This window comes from Rhinolophus sinicus, chromosome 17, assembly GCF_057876585.1.
Source record: "Rhinolophus sinicus isolate RSI-liver-muscle chromosome 17, RSI-T2T, whole genome shotgun sequence".
Classification (NCBI taxonomy): domain Eukaryota; kingdom Metazoa; phylum Chordata; class Mammalia; order Chiroptera; family Rhinolophidae; genus Rhinolophus; species Rhinolophus sinicus.
Genome location: NC_142517.1, coordinates 1,129,568 through 1,150,584, shown reverse-complemented (window position 1 = coordinate 1,150,584; position 21,017 = coordinate 1,129,568). Strand labels below are relative to the sequence as shown.

General features: G+C 54.9%; 1 protein-coding gene across 10 annotated transcripts in view; it reads left to right on the top strand.

Annotated features, from left to right (window-relative positions):
• Positions 1 to 21,017, top strand: part of ADARB1 (adenosine deaminase RNA specific B1) — a 117,522-nt gene that overhangs the window by 58,639 nt on the left and 37,866 nt on the right. The window contains exon 1 of one of the 10 annotated variants that reach the window (XM_074323225.2): positions 19,027 to 19,203. The exons of the other annotated variants lie outside the window; for them this stretch is intronic. The gene's annotated coding sequence lies outside the window, so the exon portion shown is untranslated. Of the gene's footprint in view, positions 1 to 19,026; positions 19,204 to 21,017 lie in introns of those variants that run through there. 10 annotated transcript variants of the gene reach the window in all.

Genomic DNA, 21,017 nt, shown 5'->3' with positions numbered 1-21,017 from the left:
GAGCTCGGAGCGTCCAGGATTCTGCCCTGTTTTCTGCGGCTTCCTGGCGTGTGACCTCAGACAAGCCACTTAGTCTCTCCAGTTTCGGGCTCGTCTTCATAAAGGGCTGGTGCTGACGGTGTAACAGCAGCTGACGCCCAGGTGGCCACTGTGTCCTGCACACTGTCCTCACTCGATCTCCCCGGCAAGCCCAGGGTGTGTGCTGTCATTATCATCTGTGTCGCACAGATGAGGAATCTGAGGGGCCACGAGGGCCAGAAGCTGCCTCAGGTCTCCTGGCGAGTAGGAGGAGAGCAGGTCTTGGACAAGGGGACCTGCTCTCGGCTCCGGGTTGGTTACCACTGGACTGTACTCATGGCCACATTGTACAGCTGTGCAGGTTGTACACTGCACAACTCCACTCACAAAGACTTGAGTGTGGTGAAACCCCAGGCTGCCCTGATGCTGTCATTTCAGTCCCCTCTCCTGAGATTGGTGAGGTTTAAGTGAGCTAAACACATGTTGTGCGTGGGAGCTCACCTGATAGGCCCGTACAGTGCACTCTGCCTCAGTGGCTGCTGTGTCACAAGCTCCCTGCCCTCCTCTCCTCCCTAACCTCCTCGCAGCGGACACTTCCCAGGGCACCTCCAAGTCAGCCCCAGCCTCTCCAGGCCCCAGGACTCTCACCTCTGAGTGAGTGAGTCCACACGGAGACCCGGCTCCACCCAGCGTCTCCTCTGGGGGAGCCTCAGACGGCAAACCCTCCCTCTGACGGCCCCGCCCACACAGCCTCTCTCAGCAGCTCCGAGTTCCCGGCTGCCAGGCCCAAAGCTGGCCGTCCTGTCTACTCCCCACACACAGGCCCTCGGGGGCGAGGGGTTAGAATGCACCCGGGGTCCGCTTATGTCTCGCCTCATCCTTCCGTGCCCTGCTCTGTCTCCCTGTGTCAGCGCTGCCCCCCAGCTCCTCCTCCTCAAGGGCCGAGGCCCGGCCAGCTTAAAGCCCTGGCCAGAGTGACCACCACATCCTTGCACTGGCCCAGGATGCTTCACGAGCTGACCCTCTAGGGCCTTCGCTCTGCTGGTTGTTCTGGGGGCTGCTGGGCGCTGCATGGGGGCTTGGCCCTTCTGCCCTTAGGATGCTCTTCCCGAGTCTCAGCCCTTCTGCCCTCAGGGCACCCCTCCCGGGGTCTCAGCCCTTCTGCCCTCAGGGCACCCCTCCCGGGGTCTCAGCCCTTCTGCCCTCAGGGCACCCCTCCCGGGGTCTCAGCCCTTCTGCCCTCAGGGCACACCCCCTGGGGTCTCAGCCCTTCTGCCCTCAGGGCACCCCCCCTGGGGTCTCAGCCCTTCTGCCCTCAGGGCACCCCCCCTGGGGTCTCAGCTGCGGCCTCTCTGCTTCGTCGTGGCCACTTCACAGCCTCCCTCAGCAGCACAGGGCGGTTGCCACCTAGACACTCAGTGTCGGGTGTCCTTCCCATCCTCGTCAGAGCACAGGCTCCCTGCAAACAGACGCCAGTGTCCTTTAGCTCAGCAACACGCCCCGGGCGCTCAGCGGCCCTGGCACGGGGTGGCACTGTCACTACCGGTGGGAAGACAGTGACCCCTCACTGCGTTCTCATTGAGACGTATCCCGGGTACTTTAAGTTAAGTGGTGGTGTGATTTCTGATGTGTCAGTCATGTAAATAATTGATGAGTGACTCATTTAGAGTTTAGAATTCTAAAGGAATAAACTCCTTTTTTTCTTCTTGTAAGAGGAGAAAAATAGCTGTGAAGAGTTTCATCCTAAAGGACTATTCTAGGAACATTAAGTTTTGGAATCTTTATTCTGAGGACATAGATAAAAATAAAATTAATTAGATACCAGGGATGTCAGATGCTCAATGTGGTGTGGCTACTTGTGACATTCTCCTAGAATTCAGTAGTTACTAACTTTCAAAGACGTGACAGCTGAAGTCGGAAGCCGATGTAATTTTAAAGTTGGGAAAAAGAGCCTTAAACTATTTTCTCAATTATGAACTGTCAATTTAATAGTTCTGGAAGCTGTCTCTGGTGCATCCGGTCACAGCTGTTCTCTGTGGGCTCCTTGGTTCTCATGAATGAAAGAAAACGAAATGACAGACACAGAGTCAGGACATGAACCTGGGGACCCTGTGGCGTGACGCGAACACGAATGTGTGTTGAGAGAGCCGCTCCCCAGGCCACATGCCTGAGCCGCTGGAGTCGCCATCGCTCGGATTTTCTGAAAGCGAAAAATAACGGCGCTTGTTATGCTCAGATTCACTGTGCATCGGGTTGTCCTTTGATGAGGGAAAAAACAAGGGCTCACTTTAGGAGCTGTCACTGGCATGGCTGTCGGACTTTTTGTGTGACGTAGCATTGTACAGTGTGACAGGCAGGGCACTAGCTCGTCCTGCGGGTGGAGACGGTCACGTGCCCTTTGTGAGCGGAACCTGGGGGACTCTGTGCTGTCAAACCCTGGTGTCTCGGGCACCCTCGGGCTGGCCAGTGAAGATGCCTGCGTGACACCAGGGAGTGCCCGTGCCATTGAAGGAAGACTTTGTGACTCACTTCCCTAGAGGAGGCCACGCCACACACCACACGCCACACAGGGAGCTCCAGGTTTGCTCAGGACGCAGAAACGGGTGAGGGGAGGGCCTCGACTGGGGCTTCCACAGGACAGGCGTGGCCAGGCTGGGCGCCAGCGTGCAACTGGCTTTGGGCTGTACTGGTAGTCTCTAGCTGCCTGGCACCTGGCACAGGTTGGTTTGGGGCACGGGAAACGCTGGCTTGGTGCGTGAGCGTTCGCTTTGGGGTGGGGAGGGTTGTGTGCAGGAGAAGCACACACTCTCGCTGAGCCTTCCGTCTCCAAGCACTGGCTGGCCGGGGCAGGGTGGTCTGTCCCTGGGTTTGCGGCTCCCAAATGGCAGAGCATCAGGGAAAAGAAGCTGTTAATATAATTTGCCTTGTGACAAATGGGCGCCAAATGGGCAAACACAGACTCTAAGAAAGCACAGCAGGAACAACTGCCTCCGTTGAGAACATGGCACACGTAGCCCCAGACAGACGCACAGACCACAGGGGACCTCGTCATGTCTCTTATTAACTGTCACCCCAGAATAAGTGTTCCTGGCAGCATATCTCTTGGGGGTGGTGTCAGTGCACTTGTGCTCCAAGCAGTGTCGTATTTGATGGCAGCCTGAGAAGGGCGCCCGTGGCCAGGCCCTCGGCCGTGACGTAGAGCCGTGGTGGCTTAGCGCAGTGGGAGTGTAAAACGTGGGTGTATACACACACTTTGCTAACTTTCCTTTTTATGAATATACTTGTTACACAGTGGGGTATATCTTGATGTAAAATGTCCCTTTTGGGTCAGGATTATGATGGAGATGGAGAAACTTTAATTTTCTCGTTTCAAGGAAGTGTGTAGGAAACCTGTGACAGGAAGTCACCATGGCAGCTTGTTCTCAGCTGGCAGTGGTTCCAGCCAGGGCCGTACCTGTGGGTCCCGGGTGCAGAGAGCATAGCCAGCTCCCGGGCACAGCCTGGCCTCTTTGCCACCTCATCCCAATGCGGGTAAATTAGAGATTCAGCGTAGCTTCCCGGAGAAACCAAACCCAAATGAAACCCTAACACAGAGAAGGACACCATAGAGGTTTATTTTTTAAAAATGTGAGTCTCCAGCAGCTGAGGAGATGTTTCTTATTTTCATCTGACTTCTTTAAGCATTATTTCCCCAGAATAATTTCATCATAAAGAAGCTGGAATCCTGACAGCTTTTCACCATCCACCCTTTCTTAAAATCCGTATTTGGTCTGGACTGTGCAAGACTCTGACAGTGTCAAGCTCTTTCTCATGGATGAGAGAGTTCTAGAAGTTCTGGCTCCATTTCTCCAATTGTTTCTTCTTGATTTGGGCATCGTCAGGAGACCAGGGCCCAGTCCTAGCGGCTCTGTGCTCCAGCGTCCGTCTCCTTGGAGGGGTGGGACCCTGACGTCGCAGACTCTTCCCAGCTTGTCAACTCACCGCTCCGGGCTTTAGCTTGCAGCTCGCCCTCTGTCCCCAGCCTGCTTGGTCACAGTGCGTGGCCACCTCCGTGCTTAGGTCCCTAATGCGCTTTGCTGCACGGCAAGGGGATAATTAATAAAGAAACCTGTGAAATCCTTAAACACAGTTTTTAAAGGCAATAAGTGACTGTATTCTGAAAGAGGTCCAAGGAGACTTTTTGTTTCTTATTTAAAATACTTGAAGACCGTTTGTGGTTTCATTTTCCATAGTTTCCTCAGGGCTTCTTGGTTCTAATTAATCCCCGTGGTTACTTTTGAACATCTCTATTGGGGCATATGTGCACTGAACTTGGCAGGTCCCAAGCCCCAGGTTCCCGAGGCCCCAGCAGGAATGCCGGTCCAGGCCGCTGTCGGGACGGAGTTGTGCGAGGCGTGTGCAGCACGAAGGTGTCCCGAGTGTCGGCCTGTGCTGTCCCGGTGCTGCTCTGGCCAAATGGGGCGTCCTGGACCCCTCAGACCAGGCCTTGGGGCACAGGGACAGCATGGCAGCGGTGGAAGAGGGGCTCCCGGCCACAGCCGCAGAGCTTAGGGAGCTCTCCCCGCCCCCCGCACTCACCTGGGGGACCCTCGGCCGTGGACGCCTGCTCCCCTCCCTTCCTCTTCAGGCCGCCCTTTTTCTGTCCTGCCCCCATCTTCCACCTCCTCCCTGAGGGTGGGCTGTGGGCTCTGTCCCCCCAGTGCTGACGTCCTCAGCACGGCCCACCCTCAGGGAGGAGGGGGCTTCAAAGGATGGTCTGCAGGACTGTCTCCACACCAGGGAGTGTCACTGTCACCCCCAAGCCCAGCTCACAAGCTTAGAAGCTGTAAGAAAGGAGTTGTTTGCTTCCCAAAGGAATCCACAGACTGGGCAGACTTTGCCAAGCTTCTTTCCCCGCCTCAACCCCAGGGCCACTCCAGCCTCGCAGAGCTTGTAAGCAGCAGAGACATGGCCACAGAGTCTAAAATACTTACTGCCTGGCCCTTGATGCAAAGGATTTAAAATAAAAGATGTAATAGAATTTAAAATATACAGAATTTGAATGTATTTCTGTTAAAAATGTGAATTTAAGTAAACAACAAAGCAACACATACTAATTTTTCACATTTTTAGAAAATACTTTTTCAAAATTAGTTATTAAAAGTAACTTATAAAATGTAAATTATAGTTAGATCAAATGTTTAAATTATTTCAAGAAAGCAGAATTTTGAATTTAATACTGATGATGTGGTTAAATCATACTAATAAGCTTATGAAAAGTCAAAGTCTTGGTCGTGCTGGTGTCCGACCGTCGGGCCACTGTGCCCGTGGGGACAAGGGCATGCTGAGGGCTGTGCCCGCGTGAGGCAGGCGTGCTGGAGCCCGAGTGATGGGCGGGCACTGGCACTGTGCATGTGCATGGTGTGTGGGTGTCCCCAGGCTGGGTGGCAAGTGTACAGGGTCAGGGTCTGCTCCACCGGCGGGAGCCTGGCGTGTCGGGGGCCAGTGGTACCCCTGTAGTGCAGGAAGGGGGGCAGCAGTGGGCCCGGCTCCCGGGGATGGAGTCAGGAGGGGCATGGAGGGCCGGTGGCCCCGCTGGGCCTCTGCGAGGGGCGTGTCAGCCCTTCCTGTGCAGGTACTTTTGCCCACTGTGCCCCCTTAGTGACACTTCTATGGCGTTACTTGAGGAGCTCGGTAGTAAAGGTGACGAAGGCGTGTTCCTTAGACAAGACTGTGTGTTTGCTGGGCAGACTCCTGTTTCCCTGGAAGGAGCCCCGGGCATGTCATTCCTCTCGACTGGCAGTGTCATGTCCGTGACTGCATTGAAGGGTAACTGTCACATGTCACTCTGGAAGGTGTGCTGGAAGTCACGGTGGTGTTGGCGACCGCCCTGATTCCGGTTTGATGAATGAGCCTCAGCAGAGGAGGGGCGGCTCCCACGTGTCGGCGGGGGGCTGGCCATTGTCACAGCGGCCGCTGCTGAAGCCGTTCACAGTGACGAGGGGCACAGAATGAGAGCGGGCTGGCAGCTGGCTGGATGGCCTCGCTCGTCACTGGGACTTGGGCCATGGGGCGCGTCTTCAGCACCGCGGGCCGTCGGCACAGAAGGAGGCGCAGGAGGCGTGCGGAGAGGAGAGGTGACTCGGTTTCGTCCCAGACGTAGGGCGGGCAGGCGGGCGCGTTAGGGCGGTGTGGGGTGCGCCTGGGGCCGGTGGTGAGCGGATGTCCCCCCGGCCGGCCCCTCACGTCGTGTTTCCCTTTTAAAGGGCTTCTCTTTTCTGTTGGCATGTTCTACAATTTTACACAGGGACTGGCTTAGAGAGGAGATTTGAAAATGTGTGTAGAGATCGTGTAAGCTTCCACGTTGAGCGTGTGTTTCAGGCGCTGCGTGTGAAACCTTAGAAGTGTGCAGCGGTGAGCGCCAGCAGCTTTCTGCTGCGGGCAGCTGCTCGTGGGGCTGCCGCGGCCGCCGCTCTCCAGGAGTGACTTCCCAACACGAAAAGCATTCTTCCTGCTGAACACACGAAGGCTGTGGCAAGCTCGTGAAAATATTTCCTTTCAAAAACACGGAGAGCAAATTCCTTCCAGTCAGCACTCGGGTCATTTCAGTCTTTAATGTTTTAAGACATTAAAATCTGTATTTTTTCCTAACACCAGATTCAAACGCTGTCCATGCCTATAAAGTTGACGAACGACGGGCTTTGGGTGATGAATTGTTGCTTTAAAAGGTGTTGGGTTTGCTGTCTGTGTCTGACACACATGAACTCGTGGAAAGGTCTTAGGTGACGAGGTGCTTCTGCCCAGGTTTCCGTGAACCTCTCTTCCTGGCGTCACCTTGTGCCCCCAGCCGGCAGGACCCCAGGCTTCCACCGGGACACCGTCGTTAGGGGCTTCTGTGGCAGGAGCAGCCCTCCCTCAGGCAGGTGAGCCCCAGTTGTTGGTGTGGCTCCTGAAGGAGCAGACGGACGCGGAAGGCAGCAGTGTTAGCAAGGCAGCGTCTCGCTCCTGTCACACACACGGCCGTGCCTGGTAGGTTCTGTGTCTGCAGTGGCGAGGGCCTCAGGGCCCGTACACCCTTATGGCTACCACGCCTGCTGTGTGCCCAGGACAGAGGGCACCGCCCCGAGGGGACGCGTGTGCCGGGGGCCCCGCCACCCAGACTCCTGTGCACTCACAGCACGGCTCTGTGATTCTCTCAGCTTCCAGTGTTGGCTTGTTTTGTTTCCTCAGTTAAGCGTTTAAAAAAGCAAGATGCACTAAGACGAGCAGCAGAGAAGGAAGACAAAGGCAAAAGGAAAACGGTAAGAAATGTTGGTCAAACAGCCTCAGCTTAGAATTGTCACTCTTCTTCCCTGGCCCCTCCTCACTGGACGTTTAAGTTGGGGGAAGTGTTGAGAAGTGCCAGAATCCTTCGGCCGTCACCCCTTTGGAAGTCACTGTCACTCAGATGATTTGTGTCAGTCCCACTGCACGTAGACGCCCATGTCGTCCTCACGGGGTCTGGAATCTCACCCGTCAGTGGGGAAACATCTCAAATATGGCGCCGTTTTGGAGCAACGTCTGGAGAAATTAAGATTGTACAGAATGTAACCGGTGAAGCCCTGCCTTAAGTGCATTGTGTTCACTGGCCTCTCCTGTAAGTTCACAGTGAATGTTATTGAACAGCTTCATGTTATATGTTAGTACCTGTTCTTATCTGCAATATGCACCATGTCTGAAATGGATAAAAATGCCTTAAAGATCATAAGTTTTATTAAGACTGTCTCCCTGTTTATACCAACTTGGCAAAGCTTCACAAGAGGTGCAACGTAGTCTTTCCGTGTTGTATAATCTTAAGGTGCCGCGGTCACGTGCCATGGCTTTTCCCTGAGACTGGGGTAGTGTGAGCCTTTTCACATTTATTGCTTGTGGAGAACAGTATAGCAGCAGGTGTCCTGTCAGCTTCAGTAGCCTTCCGTCACTCCTGAGTTATCGTGCAGTGACAGTCACTCCCTTGGCTGCTGACTGTGCCTAAGCCCCAGACGGATTCGCTTTGTCATCAGAAACTCGGGCTAAAAGAGTAACGTGCAGTGGGAATACTGACCAGGCCCCCACACAGCAGACATGCTGTCGGGCTGATAGCGGCCTCCCGAGGCCAGAGGCGCACGGCTGGGGACAGGTGGACTCCACGTGCCTGCCTTCCCTGGCCGCTGGCACCTTTTCACTCACGGCACTGCTGCAGATAAAGCAGCGGTGGGAGGGGATGGGGGGAGATGCAAAGATCCCCTCGCCCCCCCCCCCCCCGTGTTGTATTTCTAGATTAAGGGCTTTCCCATTGAGTACTTTGTCCCAAGTGTGATAACCCTGTATCTGTGCCCAGTCGTCCCGCACACCCTGTGAAGACCGCTCTGAACTGTGCTGGCGCTGCAGCTGGGGTCCCATGTGTCCAGAACAGGGGAGCGAATGGGGTGAGCAGACCTTGTGCAGAAAGGGAGGCCCAGGCCATGCTGCTGGAGGGTGAGCAGTGGAGATCTCGTGCTGTCTGACCTTCAGAGTTGGGACGGGCTGGCCGTGGGGGTGTGGCAGCACCCGAGGGAGGGGCCTGGCGGCCATGCAAGGCTTCCTCCTGGTTCTGCCTCGCTGAGCACGTGCAGAGCGTGCTTAGAGCTGGAGGTGTGAGGTGGTGTTCATCTGTCCATCCATCCACCCATCCATCCATCCACACATCCATACATCCACACATCCATCCATCCATCCATCCATCCATCCATCCATCCATCCACACATCCATCCACACATCCATCCATCCATCCATCCATCCATCCATCCATCCATCCATCCATCCATCCACACATCCATCCATCCACACATCCATACATCCACACATCCATCCACCCATCCATCCATCCATCCATCCATCCATCCATCCACACATCCATCCACACATCCATCCATCCATCCATCCATCCATCCATCCATCCATCCATCCATCCACACATCCATCCACACCTCCATCCATCCATCCATCCATCATCCATCCATCCATCCATCCATCATCCATCCATCCATCCATCCATCCATCCATCCACACATCCATCCATCCATCCATCTATCCATCCATCCATCCATCCATCCATCCATCCATCCATCCATCCACCAATCCGTCCATCCACCTATCCGTTCATCTGTCCACCCCAACCCCCATCTCTTCATCTACCCATTTATTGACCCACATACCCAGCCATTGACCCATCTACCCATCCACCCATCTATCCATCTTCCATCCATTGACACATCCACCCACCCACCTATCCACGCATCTATCCACCCACACATCCATCCGTCTTCCATTCGTCTATCCAACAAGTACCCATTAACGCTTTCTGTGTACCGGCATGAAGGATTTGGGCGTGCACAGGACAGGTGTAGGTGACAGGATGGTAGTGGCAGAGGAACAACCCCAGCCTTCAGACTTGGCACTTACTCTGGAAAAGGCCCTTGAAGTTCCCTTCGGTGCATGAGGGGAGGATCTGTGTGACATGTGGCTTCCGTGCTATGTGTGTCAGGGAGGAAGGGGCAGGAACGGAAGGAGCCGTGTCTGCCGGGAGAGGGCCTGGCCAGGAAAGTCGCTGGCTGCCTGTGAACAGCAGCTCACGGATAGCAGGCCCCGGCTGGGTGCATCCCATGGCACTTGTGGGGATGGTCTTCGTGTCACAGGGAGGACCTTGCTCCCCGGAGGAGCTGCTGGCTGTGGGGCGCGTCCTGGGAGAGGCAGAGCCGCGCCAGCTCAGCCGCTGAGTTCTGAGCAGACGTGCAGCGTTAGATGGTGAGGTTGCACTTGAACTGCCCTGGAAATGGGTCGGATCCTAACTGCCTGTTCTTAGTGTAACTGCTGGTGGTCATGTGGGAAATGCAGTTCACTGGGCTACCTTTTCCTCGGGTTCCAGAAAGTGAGGTGTGCTTCTCAGATAAAGGGGACTTCAGTTACGTGGAGCCCGCGTGGGTACAACATTCTGAGTGCGTCCATTTGGAAGGACAAGCTGTGGTTACAACGGTGGAATTGACGAAGCGTCCCCTCTGGAGCCGGCGCTGAGCTGGTGGCACTCATTCTGGTGGCACTCCAATGGTGTTTCCGGTTCTGAAGGCCGCTGTTGCTCAGGCCTGGGCTGGGGGCGGGCTGCAGCAGGAGAGAGAGCGTGTGCACACACGTGGGGCTGTGCGTGACCACACGCATCCACACACGGGGTGAGGGGACAGGAGCAGACGGGCAGTGACCGAGTAGGAAGCAAGCCCCGTGCGCCAGCAGTCAGGCAAGGATGCAGGTCCTTCCTTCCCTCCTGAGCAGAAGGTTCTGGAGTCTCCCTGGGGGGTCCCATCCTCGTGCCACAGTGGGGGGGTGAGAGGGAATCCGGAGAAGCACACAGGAGGCTGTGTGGCCAGGCCTGGGAGCAGCGTCCACAGCCGGGGCACACAGCACCCCCATGGGGGACAAACCTCCATCTTAGCTCACCACTTCGTCCTGACCAAAGCTCCAATTCTGGGGGTCCTGACTGTCTAGATGAGGCACCCCCTGGGCTGGCAGCCTGCGGGGGTGGACAGCGCCCAGCAACCAGGGCCCACAGCGGGGCCGGGGCTGTGCCTCGTTCACACCCGTGGCTCCTCGTGGGGCCCCTCGTCCCCATCCTCCGGAGCCCTGCCAGAGGCGGAACACCCGAGAGAACGGGCCCATTGGACAATCTGGCCGTGAGCTTCAGGGATTGCTCCGTGTCAGGCCCCGCGTGCTGCTTTTTGTGTGTTGCTTCACTGCAAAGCACGTGCTTAGAGCAGGGGGTGCATTACAGTGGTAACCGGAGCGGCTGCCTCGTTTGCAAAATTGTGTCAGCGCCCTGGCATTGTCACTTTGTGGCGGCTTGGGGGCTGAGTGGCCTGCCCAAAGTCGCCATGCATCAACCTCAGTCACGGGACTGGACCCCACTCCCACCCTTCCCCACTCTGCCCCGGGTGCCCTGAGCTGTTGCACCTTCCCCAGCTCCCACATCCGCTGGTTGTCCTCTACCCAGCAGGCATTCGTTCCGTCTGTATTTTGGCAGTTGCGCTGTCTCTGAGATTGACACTGTGCAGTCTGCAGGGTGTGCAGTAAAGTGTGACGTCAGCCAGAGCGTCTGTCTGCTCCGTGCCGATGGCCGATGAGACGGCCGATGAGACGGGTGTGGGTTTCAGATGCTCCTTTCCAGACCAACTTCCGAGTTCTCAGCAGAGCACGGTGTCTGCCTGGTGTCTGCCTGTCAGGGGGATGGCTTAGAATACATAGGAAGTCAGTTTTTCACACTGTGGAAACAATGTTTATTGTAACAATCAGGAAACAACAAATGTTACGGCCAGGAACGCAATGGTGCCTGGCTTCTAGAAGGCCTTGGGTCCCCTCACAGGGTCCCCAGGGAGAGGCGCACGCAGGAGGAGGTGCACAACTGCTCGCCCGTCGCTGGTTGCTGAGCCCGGGTACCCGCAGGAGCTCTGATACCCCGTATAACCCCAGCAGTCCCTGCAGCCACTCCGGAGTCTTGGGGTAGTTTTACTGTCTGGACGTAGCCTGGAGGGGCCAGTCAGGCCAAGGGCACTCCCTGCAACAGGCGTGGGTTTGTTCACCAGAAAGAGTGACCCCTTTCTTCCCTGTACTGCAGCCAACTTGTGACTTCACTCTGTCAGTTTGACAAATGATATCTTTCTTTGCTTACTAGTGAATGAGGCAAAACTTTAAAAGATAAACTTATTAAAGCCGTTGCATTTATTCTTCTAGGAATTTTGTTCATAGTCATCTACCGTTTTTTAAATCGGGTACTTATCTTTATATTATTAGCTTTAGTAGGCTGTTGAAAGGTTGGCAAAAGAAACAAGGCTCTAATATCCAGAGAGACTGGGCACAGGGAGGTCACTGGGTGCCCTCGGGGGGTTCATCTGGAAGGGGCTGCCTTCTGATGGGGGCCCCTGGGGCCCCTGAGACGTGCGGGGGGATCCAGTGGGCTTGGGTCAGAGCTGACCAAGCATATCAGCCTGTATAGGAGGCACCTTTCCACCGGTCCTCAGTGGGGCTCAGCAAGGAGGTGGTGGTGAAGGACGAGGCTGGGGCACAAAGCCCAGTTCTGTTTGGTGGTTTTAACCCCAGAGAAGTTGCTTGTTGTGTTTTCATCACTCTGTATCGCTGCGTCAGTCTATTCACTGATCCGAATCTATGCCTCTTAACGGCGTTTTCCAGGCCCCGCTTTGTTCCTTACGGTTATGCGTGTGTGTGTGTGTGTGTGTAGGGGTGTGTGTGCATATGTGTGTGTGCACATGGGGAGAGGTGTGTGTGTGTGATATGTGTGTGTGGTATGTGGTGTGTGCGTGTGTGTGGGGTGTACTGATCGTGCTTTATGAACATTCCCAGCAGCTCAATTCTGTTTATTTCAATGCTAAGTGTAGTTAAATAACTAAATATGTGCAGAAACTTGTAGATTTTATGTATCTAGAACTCTCATTTACCAAAAACGGTTTTGGATGTGACTAACTCTTAATGCTCTGGGCTTTTACCGTGAGTGACGTAGAAGTTTGTTCGCTGCCTAATCATTTGGTTGTAGTCAACTCTGCCTCAATGTGGTCTTCACTCCTGTTGTACGTCGTCCCGACGACAACGGAACTCGGCTTTGTTGTTCCATCTTCTTTGTGGTCGTCGTGTGATTAAAGACAGAGCCCACAAGCTGAGGCTAAAGGGCAAGCTGAAACATGACTTTGAAAGTACATTTCGTTAGGAATTCCTGTGATTCTCCTGCGACTATGAATCGCCAAGCTTCCTAGCAACAGCTGTGGGACTACGTGCAGACAGCTTGGCACAGTTCACGAGCGCACACCATCTAGCGCTTCAAATCAGTGTCAGTGTTTTGTTGTGTCATCTGAGCCTGAAGTTTTGATTTACCAGGAACAGCCACACGTGACTAGGGACATGGAGAAGCATGACTGTGTGGCTTTATCCACGTAGGCCCTGCCCCGCGCTAGTTTTGATGCCAGCTAACACACAGGCGCACTGGCTGCATGCAGGTGCCGCATGCAGCTGCTCCATGCAGGTGCTCCACGCAGGTGCTACACATAGGTGCTCCACGCAGGTGCTGCACGCAGGTGCTACACATAGGTGCTCCACGCAGGTGCTCCACATAGATGATCCACACAGGTGCTGCGTGCAGGTGCTCCATGCAGGTGCTGCACACAGATGCTCCACACAGGTGCTCCACACAGGTGCTCCACGCAGGTGCTGCACGCAGGTACTACACATAGGTGATCCACACAGGTGCTGCGTGCAGGTGCTCCACGCAGGTGCTCCACACAGGTGCTGCGTGCAGGTGCTCCACACAGGTGCTCCACACAGGTGCTCCATGCAGGTGCTGCACGCAGGTGCTACACATGGGTGCTCCACGCAGGTGCTCCACATAGGTTGTCCACACAGATGCTGCGTGTAGGTGCTCCACGTAGGTGCTCCACACAGGTGCTCCACGCAGGTGCTCCACGCAGGTGCTGCACGCAGGTACTACACATAGGTGATCCACACAGGTGCTGCATGCAGGTGCTCCACGCAGGTGCTCCACGCAGGTGCTCCACGCAGGTGCTCCAAACAGGTGCTGCACGTAGCTGCTCCACACAGGTGCTCCACGCAGGTGCTCCACATAGGTGCTCCACACAGGTGCTGCGTGCAGGTGCTCCACGTAGGTGCTGCACACAGGTGCTCCACGCAGGTGCTGCATGCAGGTGCTCCACGCAGGTGCTCCACGTAGGTGCTCCACACAGGTGCTGCACGCAGGAGCTCCTTGAAGGTGCTCCATGTAGATGCTCCGTGTAGGTGCTCCGTGCAGGTGCTGCGTGCAGGTGCTCCACGCAGGTGCTACACACAGGTGCTCCACGCAGGTGCTGCACACAGGTGCTCCACGCAGGTGCTGCACACAGGTGCTCCACGCAGGTGCTGCACGCAGGTGCTCCACGCAGGTGCTCCACGTAGGTGCTCCACACAGGTGCTGCACGCAGGAGCTCCTTGAAGGTGCTCCATGTAGATGCTCCGTGTAGGTGCTCCACGCAGGTGCTCCACATAGGTGCTCCACACAGGTGCTGCACGTAGCTGCTCCATGCAGGTGCTCCACGCAGGTGCTCCACATAGGTGCTCCACACAGGTGCTGCACGTAGCTGCTCCACACAGGTGCTCCACACAGGTGCTCCACATAGGTGCTCCACACAGGTGCTGCACGTAGCTGCTCCACGCAGGTGCTCCACGCAGGTGCTCCACATAGGTGCTCCACACAGGTGCTGCACGTAGCTGCTCCACGCAGGTGCTCCACGCAGGTGCTCCACATAGGTGATCCACACAGGTGCTGCGTGCAGGTGCTCCACGTAGGTGCTGCACACAGGTGCTCCACGCAGGTGCTGCACGCAGGTGCTCCACGCAGGTGCTCCACGTAGGTGCTCCACACAGGTGCTGCATGCAGGAGCTCCTTGAAGGTGCTCCGTGTAGGTGCTCCGTGCAGGTGCTGTGTGCAGGTGCTCCACGCAGGTGCTACACACAGGTGTTCCACGCAGGTGCTGCACACAGGTGCTGCACACAGGTGCTCCACGCAGGTGCTCCACGGGGATGCTCCATGCAGGTGCTCCATGTAGGTGCTGCGTGTAGGTGCTACACACAGGTTCTACACCTAGGTGCTCCATGTAGGTGCTCCACGGAGGTGCCACACGCAGGTGTGAACACCCCCCCCTTCCGCAGACCCACCAACCCGTGAGACGTGAGCGTCACCAATGAAACGAGGCTCAGAGCCCTTGAAGACATTGCCCGAGGCCATAGCTAGACAGGGTGAAACAGGCTCACCCAGGACTGTCACCCCGGTGGCGTCTCCCACCCCGATCATGGCTGTCCCGTGGGCCACGGGCACAGATCAGTGGGTGGGGCTTCCAGGGGAGCGTGACCTCAAGCAAGGGATTCATAACCTGTGAAAAAGGACACTTGTCATAGCTGCTGGGGGACACTCCTTCATCGTGACTTGTACCAATAGTCACAATTTAAAGCTGCTTTATTTACAAATGTTTCTGGTTTAAGAACTCGAGAGGTGGCTTAGTATCATGCCAAGTTTAGGTCTATTTCAAAGAAAACCAGTAAAGCGGCCGCATGACACAGGTGATGGTGAAGATATGATTAGTTCGTTGGGGACCTCCAGATGGGGTATCCACACCTTGCCATCGGGAGGCGTCCTGCCGAGTGCTGAGAACACGGAGAACCAGCTCCCAGGCTGCCCTCTGGGGGCTCAGCCTGCTGGGAAGGGCGGGCAGCAGGTAGGACGGGGCAAGGGACCGGGAGGCGGCCACAGCTCCAGCAGCACGAGCCTGGGAGCCCGGCCCTATGGGGCTCACGTGCGGCCTTACAGGAGAGCTCAGGTCTGGGAGCCCCGCTCTCTGGGCAGCTGTCCTTGCTGGCCCTCTGTCTGACAGGGACGCTGCTGGCCTGGCTGGTCCCCAGGGTGCCCCCGGTGCTGAGGCCGCCTGGCACAGCCGACAGGTTCCATGCTTTCCGTGAGGTCTCCATGGGTAACTATAGCTCATTTGTATTTGGACAAGCTGCCACCTCGTTGGCACGTTTCAGTAAAAATTATGAATTAGGAAAAATGGATAAAGTCACGTCTTTCCCTCTGCAGAGATCGACGCACAACCCGCATTGGAGCCGTGGGTGTAGAAGGGAGGGGCTGGAGGGGCTGGCAGTGGTGTCCCCAGTCCAGGAGCCGGCAGGGCCTCCCGTGTGGTGGTGCTTCTCAGAGGATAGTGGCTTTGGTTTCGGGAAGACAGCTGTAGCAGCACGTGCAGCCTCTGGGCCAGGTGGCCCCTGGGGTAGGGCCACTGTTAACTAGTTGTCCTTAGGAGAGCTGCCAGTGGGCCGTGTATGTCTGCTCAGGTGTGGGGACCAGCTGGGAAGCAGCCCCCTGGGAGAGCTGCCACAGCAGGGACAGCCAGGCTGCAGGTGACAGACGGCACCGTGCACGGAAGGTGAAGGGTGACACGCCTGGGTGGAGGAGCACTGCAGATCAGTGTGGGGGTGGCCAGTGGGTGTGGGTCTGAGGGACATTGATGAGGCTGCCCTGCTGCAGTGCAGGGAGTGACGATCATGCCCTGGGGGGACGCGAGGTGGCTGGCGCTCGGCACAGGGCGGGGTGAGGCCGATGTGCTTGGCGCTGACTTTGGGGGAACAGCTGGCAGGTCCTCAGATGTTCTTGGGATTGGGGGAGAAAGAAGAGAGTCGGGCGGGGGCTGTGGTGTTGGCTTAGCACCTGCTGCAGGCGGTGTGGGGGCAGGTGAGGAGGGTGAGGCGACACAGACTCACACATTTGCATCCACAGTCACTCCCAAACCTGCGGCCACCCACAGCCACCGGGAGAAGCTCTGCCCCAGCGCTGCCCACGATGACGTGCTGTTTCTTCTCCACGTTTCCTTTTTAATGGGGGGGAGGGGAACTGCACCCACAAGTAGAGACACCGCCAGCCCCCTTCATCGTCTGCCGGCAAGAGTACCGGTGTCTGTCTGCTTGGCTCCCCGCTCTGTCTCTGTCATCACCTCCCAGTGTCAGCGATCTGAGCACAGCCCGTCACATTTGCTGTCTGCTAATTGTCCTTGACACGTGTCACCATTCTCATCACATTTCCCACGTAATGTGGTAGGTATTCTATGCTTCACTATGCTTTTTTATTAAGTTTTTTGGAGCAGTTTTAGGTTCAGAGCAAAATTGAGGGAAGTACAGGGATTTCCCATTTACCCCCTGAAACCCCCGCAGGCACAGCCTCCCCCATCGTCAACGTCCCCACCGGGTGGGGCCTCTGTTACAACTGATGGACCTACAGTGACACACACGTCGTCATCACCCAGGGCCCACACTTTACACCAGGGGCCCCTCTTGGTGCTGTGCCTCCCGTGGGTTTGGACAGATGTACAGTGACGTGTGCCCACTGTCACAGTGTCATACAGAGCGTGTCACTGCCCTGAGCACCCTCTGTGCTCCTCCTCCTCACCCCTCCCTCTGTCCCCTGGCGACCCCTGACCTCCCACTGTCTCCGCAGTTCTGCCTTTTCCAGAATGTCGCAGAACTGGACGCCTTCTCAGATGGGCTTCTTTCACTTAGTAATAATATGCACTTAAGGTTCCCCGTGTCTGTTCATGGCTTCGTGGCTCATTTCTCTTTCTCACTGAATAACAGCCCATCGCCTGGATGGACCAGTTTATCCATCACCCACGGACGGGCATCCGGGTGGGTCCAGGTTTGGCCGTCATGAATAAAGCTGCTGTAAACGTCCGTGGGCAGGTTTTGTGTGGACGTAAGTTTGCAGCAACTTTGGGTCAATACCAAGTAGTGTGATCGCTGGGTCCTAAGGTGAGGGGACGTCACTTTGGTAAGAAACCACCCACTGTCCTCCTGTGGCTGCACCACCTGCCGTCCCACCGGCAGTGAGTGAGACTTCCTGTGGGGCCACGTCCTCGCCGCGCCTGGTACTGTCAGTGTCCCGGGTGGGGGCCATTCTGGTGGGTGTGTGCTGCTGTCCCGTCGTTTGTACTCGTGTTTTCCTGGTGACGTGATGGGAGCATCTTCACGTGCTTGTTTGTCACCTGCATGCTTTTTTCGGGGAGGTGCCTGTTAAGGTCTGCGGCTCAGTTTTTAATCAGGTTGTCTGTTTTCTTATCGTGTCGTGTTTTGTATATTTTGGTAGCGGTCCTTTATCAGACGCATCTTTTGCAGATATTTTCTCTGTCAGTAGTTTGTCTTCTCAGTCTCTTGACCCTGTCTTTCACAGAGCAGAAGTTTTTCATTGTAATGAAGCCCACCTTGCCAGTTCTTTCTTTCATGGGTCCTGCCTTTGGTGTTGTACCTAAAACGTCATCATTACCAAATCCAAGGTCATCTAGGTTTTCTCCTGTGTTTTCTCCTATGAGTTTTAGAGGTTTGCATTTTACATTGAGGCCCGTGATCCACTTTGAGTTCGTTTCTGTGACGGGTGTAGGGTCTGTGTCTGGGTTCGCGTTTTGCATGTGGGTGCCCGTGGTTCCAGCACCCTTTGTTGGAGAGAACTTCTGGCTCCATTGTGTTGCCATTGCTCCTTTGTCAGGGTCAGTTACTGTGTTCAAGTCGGTCTATTCCCGGACTCTCTCCTTTGTTCCATGGACCTGTTTGCCTGTTCTTTCAACAGACCACACTGTCCTGATTGCTACAGCAGTAGAGCAAGTCTGGAAGTCGGGCGTTGTCAGCCCCCCAGCTTTGTTTTCCTCCTTCAGTCCTGAGTTGGCTATTCCAGTCTTCTGCTTCTCCCCGTAAATTTTAGAATCAGTTTGCCAGTAGCCACCAAATACCTTGCTGGGGTTCTGGTTGGGATTGCATTGAGTCTAGATTGAGCTGGGAAGAACTGACATCTTGACAGTATTGCGTTTCCTACGTGTGAATGTGGCTTCTCTCTCATTTATTTCGTTCTTTGACTGTGTTCATCCGTTTGTGCTCTTCTTCATATAGGCCTTGCACGTGTTTTGTTAGATTTATACCTAAATAGTTCAGTTTCTTGGGTGCTAATGTAAACAGTAATGTGTTTTTATTTCAAATTCTACTTGTTCCTGACTCATATAGGAAAGCAGTTGAGTTTTGTAGATTAACCTAGTATCCTGCAGCCTTGATACAACTGCTTATTAGTGCTAGGAGGGGTTTTCTTGATGATGGCTCCACATTCCTCTATGCTGCTTTTCACTAGAATAAATATATTTGCTAAAGTTAATGCAGGAACCTTATTTCAGCTATATTATGTCTTGCTCCATGTGTAGAAAAATCGCTAAAGGGTAACCGAACTGAACATTCCTTACGTAGTTTTCTAGAAAGGAAACTTTTCATTGTAAAATATTGGAAATTGCTTGTTTTGAACACTTTCGTGATGATTACTTTGTTTAGCTAATGTTGAAAGCAAAACACAAACCATGAAGTGTGTTCTCTTATCACCCAGGATGAAGTTGTTGATATTTGATCCTTTTCCTTCAAACACCATAATAGTTTGATGCTTCGCTCGCCTGACGTCATCGTTCACAGTTGTGCCCCCGAGTCACGTCGCCGTCTGCAGGCGGCTGGGCTCCAGCACAGAACGAACAGGCATCGCCGCCACTGACTCGTCTCCTTTCTAAAATTTGCAGCGTGTGACACTGATACCGAATGTGCGTAAAACTTTTCCCAAAACCATCCTTTTTGAGAGTAAAGTGCAGTCAGTCAGTAATAATTGCTGGTAATTTTAATCAAGGTTACTGTTTGTCTCAAACATTTTTAATCTGTAAATTTTTAGTGACTTCCTAAAGATAGCACTTTTTACCAGCACAACAGATAATACTCAAATTCTGGTGCATCTTTAATATAAGTAAGTCACGTTCTGTGTATTTTTCTTCCCTGCGGGAAGGGGAAGTGGAGAAGGGGTGGGATGGGTGCAGCTTATTTCCATAGAGACAAGGAGTAGTCAGAGGTGATGGGAACGTGGTTCGTGTAAATGTTTCGTCCTTGGCTTTACGACATAAGCCTCCACAAAGGCGTAAGGAAAACCACCCCCGGTGACCAGTCACCTCTCACCACCTAACAAGTGGAGCACTGCCAGTCAAGTCCTGCCATGAAGGACCCACGGAGATCGGAGCTGAGCTGACCGCACTGTGCGGGCGAGCCTGCTGGGTGGGCCACATCTCCCCGTGGCCACCCCGCCCCGCTGCTCATCAGAGAAGCAGCCGTACGTCACTGACTGCAGTGTCACCTCACCTAACAGTGTCATTCTGCATGCGCCCTCTCCCTGTGTGCGACTTTGTATCCTCCACCCGTGAGCCGTGGGCGCTGTGCCTGTCGGGGTCTGGCCCCACCTCATTGCTCCTTTAGTTCAGAGCTTTTCCTGAATATTCAGACCTGTTTGTTTTTCCACCTAAACCTTAGAATCAGCTTATCTAGTTCATTTAAAAAAGAAAGTTGGCATTATGACTGCAACCAAGTCACACGTCAGCCCTGGTCTTTGGATGCCGAGCTTGATGGTCTTTCCACTCCACTGCCCCCAAGTACATCTTCTTCCTGCTCTAGGGGCTCCTGAAAAATGAAGGAATCGTTTGAGTATTGCTACCAAATAAAGCTTTTCTTTAATTGGCCGTTCCTGGAATTTTCTTCCAGATGGGGTTTTAATTCCGTCTTTTTAGTTCGGGCTCTAGAGGTGCCTTTCAGAATGAAAGGACAGGCTACGTGACGTGCTCTGAAGTCTTGCATTCGCTCCCTCGCTTTGTTTTATAACCTTTGGTACAAGAGTTGGCATTTGTGGGAAGTGGAAGTCTTGGCTTCTGCTCTGCGAGCGATTTGGGCTCCATTCTCAGTGCGCACGTACGTCCCACCACTGGGCACAGCGTGGTTATTTTCTACTGTGAGACATTTCCGTGTCCTTTCTGAGCACTTTAATATGTAAGAGCAGGAAACACGGCGTGCTGCACAGACCGGGTGGGCTCCGCCAGAGCCGGGCCCCTCCTGGGGCTCCCACTGTCACTGTCACTGCCGCTGCGTCCTGCCTCGGCCCGGCCTGCAGGGAGCCAGCGCTCTCCGGGCCCGGGCCCTGCAGTACAGACAGGTCCTGTGCCTTCTGCCTGCGTTTAGTGCTTTTTATTTGGAAACCGTGTCAAGTCACGTGAAGCTGTAAGAAGTGATGCGAGGGAACTGTGTTCACTTTATGCAGCGTCACCACCAGGACGTCGGCCCGAGACAGGCAGGATCCAGAGCATTCCACAGGCTCGCTCCCCTGGCTCTTGTGGTCACAGCCTCACCCTCCCAACCCTGGCAACCACTCACCTGTCCTCCGTTCCTGTCATTTCCTCCTTTCAACAATGTCACATAATGGCCACCCCATGTGTAGCCTTCGGGGACTGGCTTTTGTCACTTGGCTGATTCCCCGGAGCCTGACTCCGGTCGGTCGCTGCGTGTGTCAGTAGTGTGTTCCTTCCTGTCACCACGCAGTGTCCCA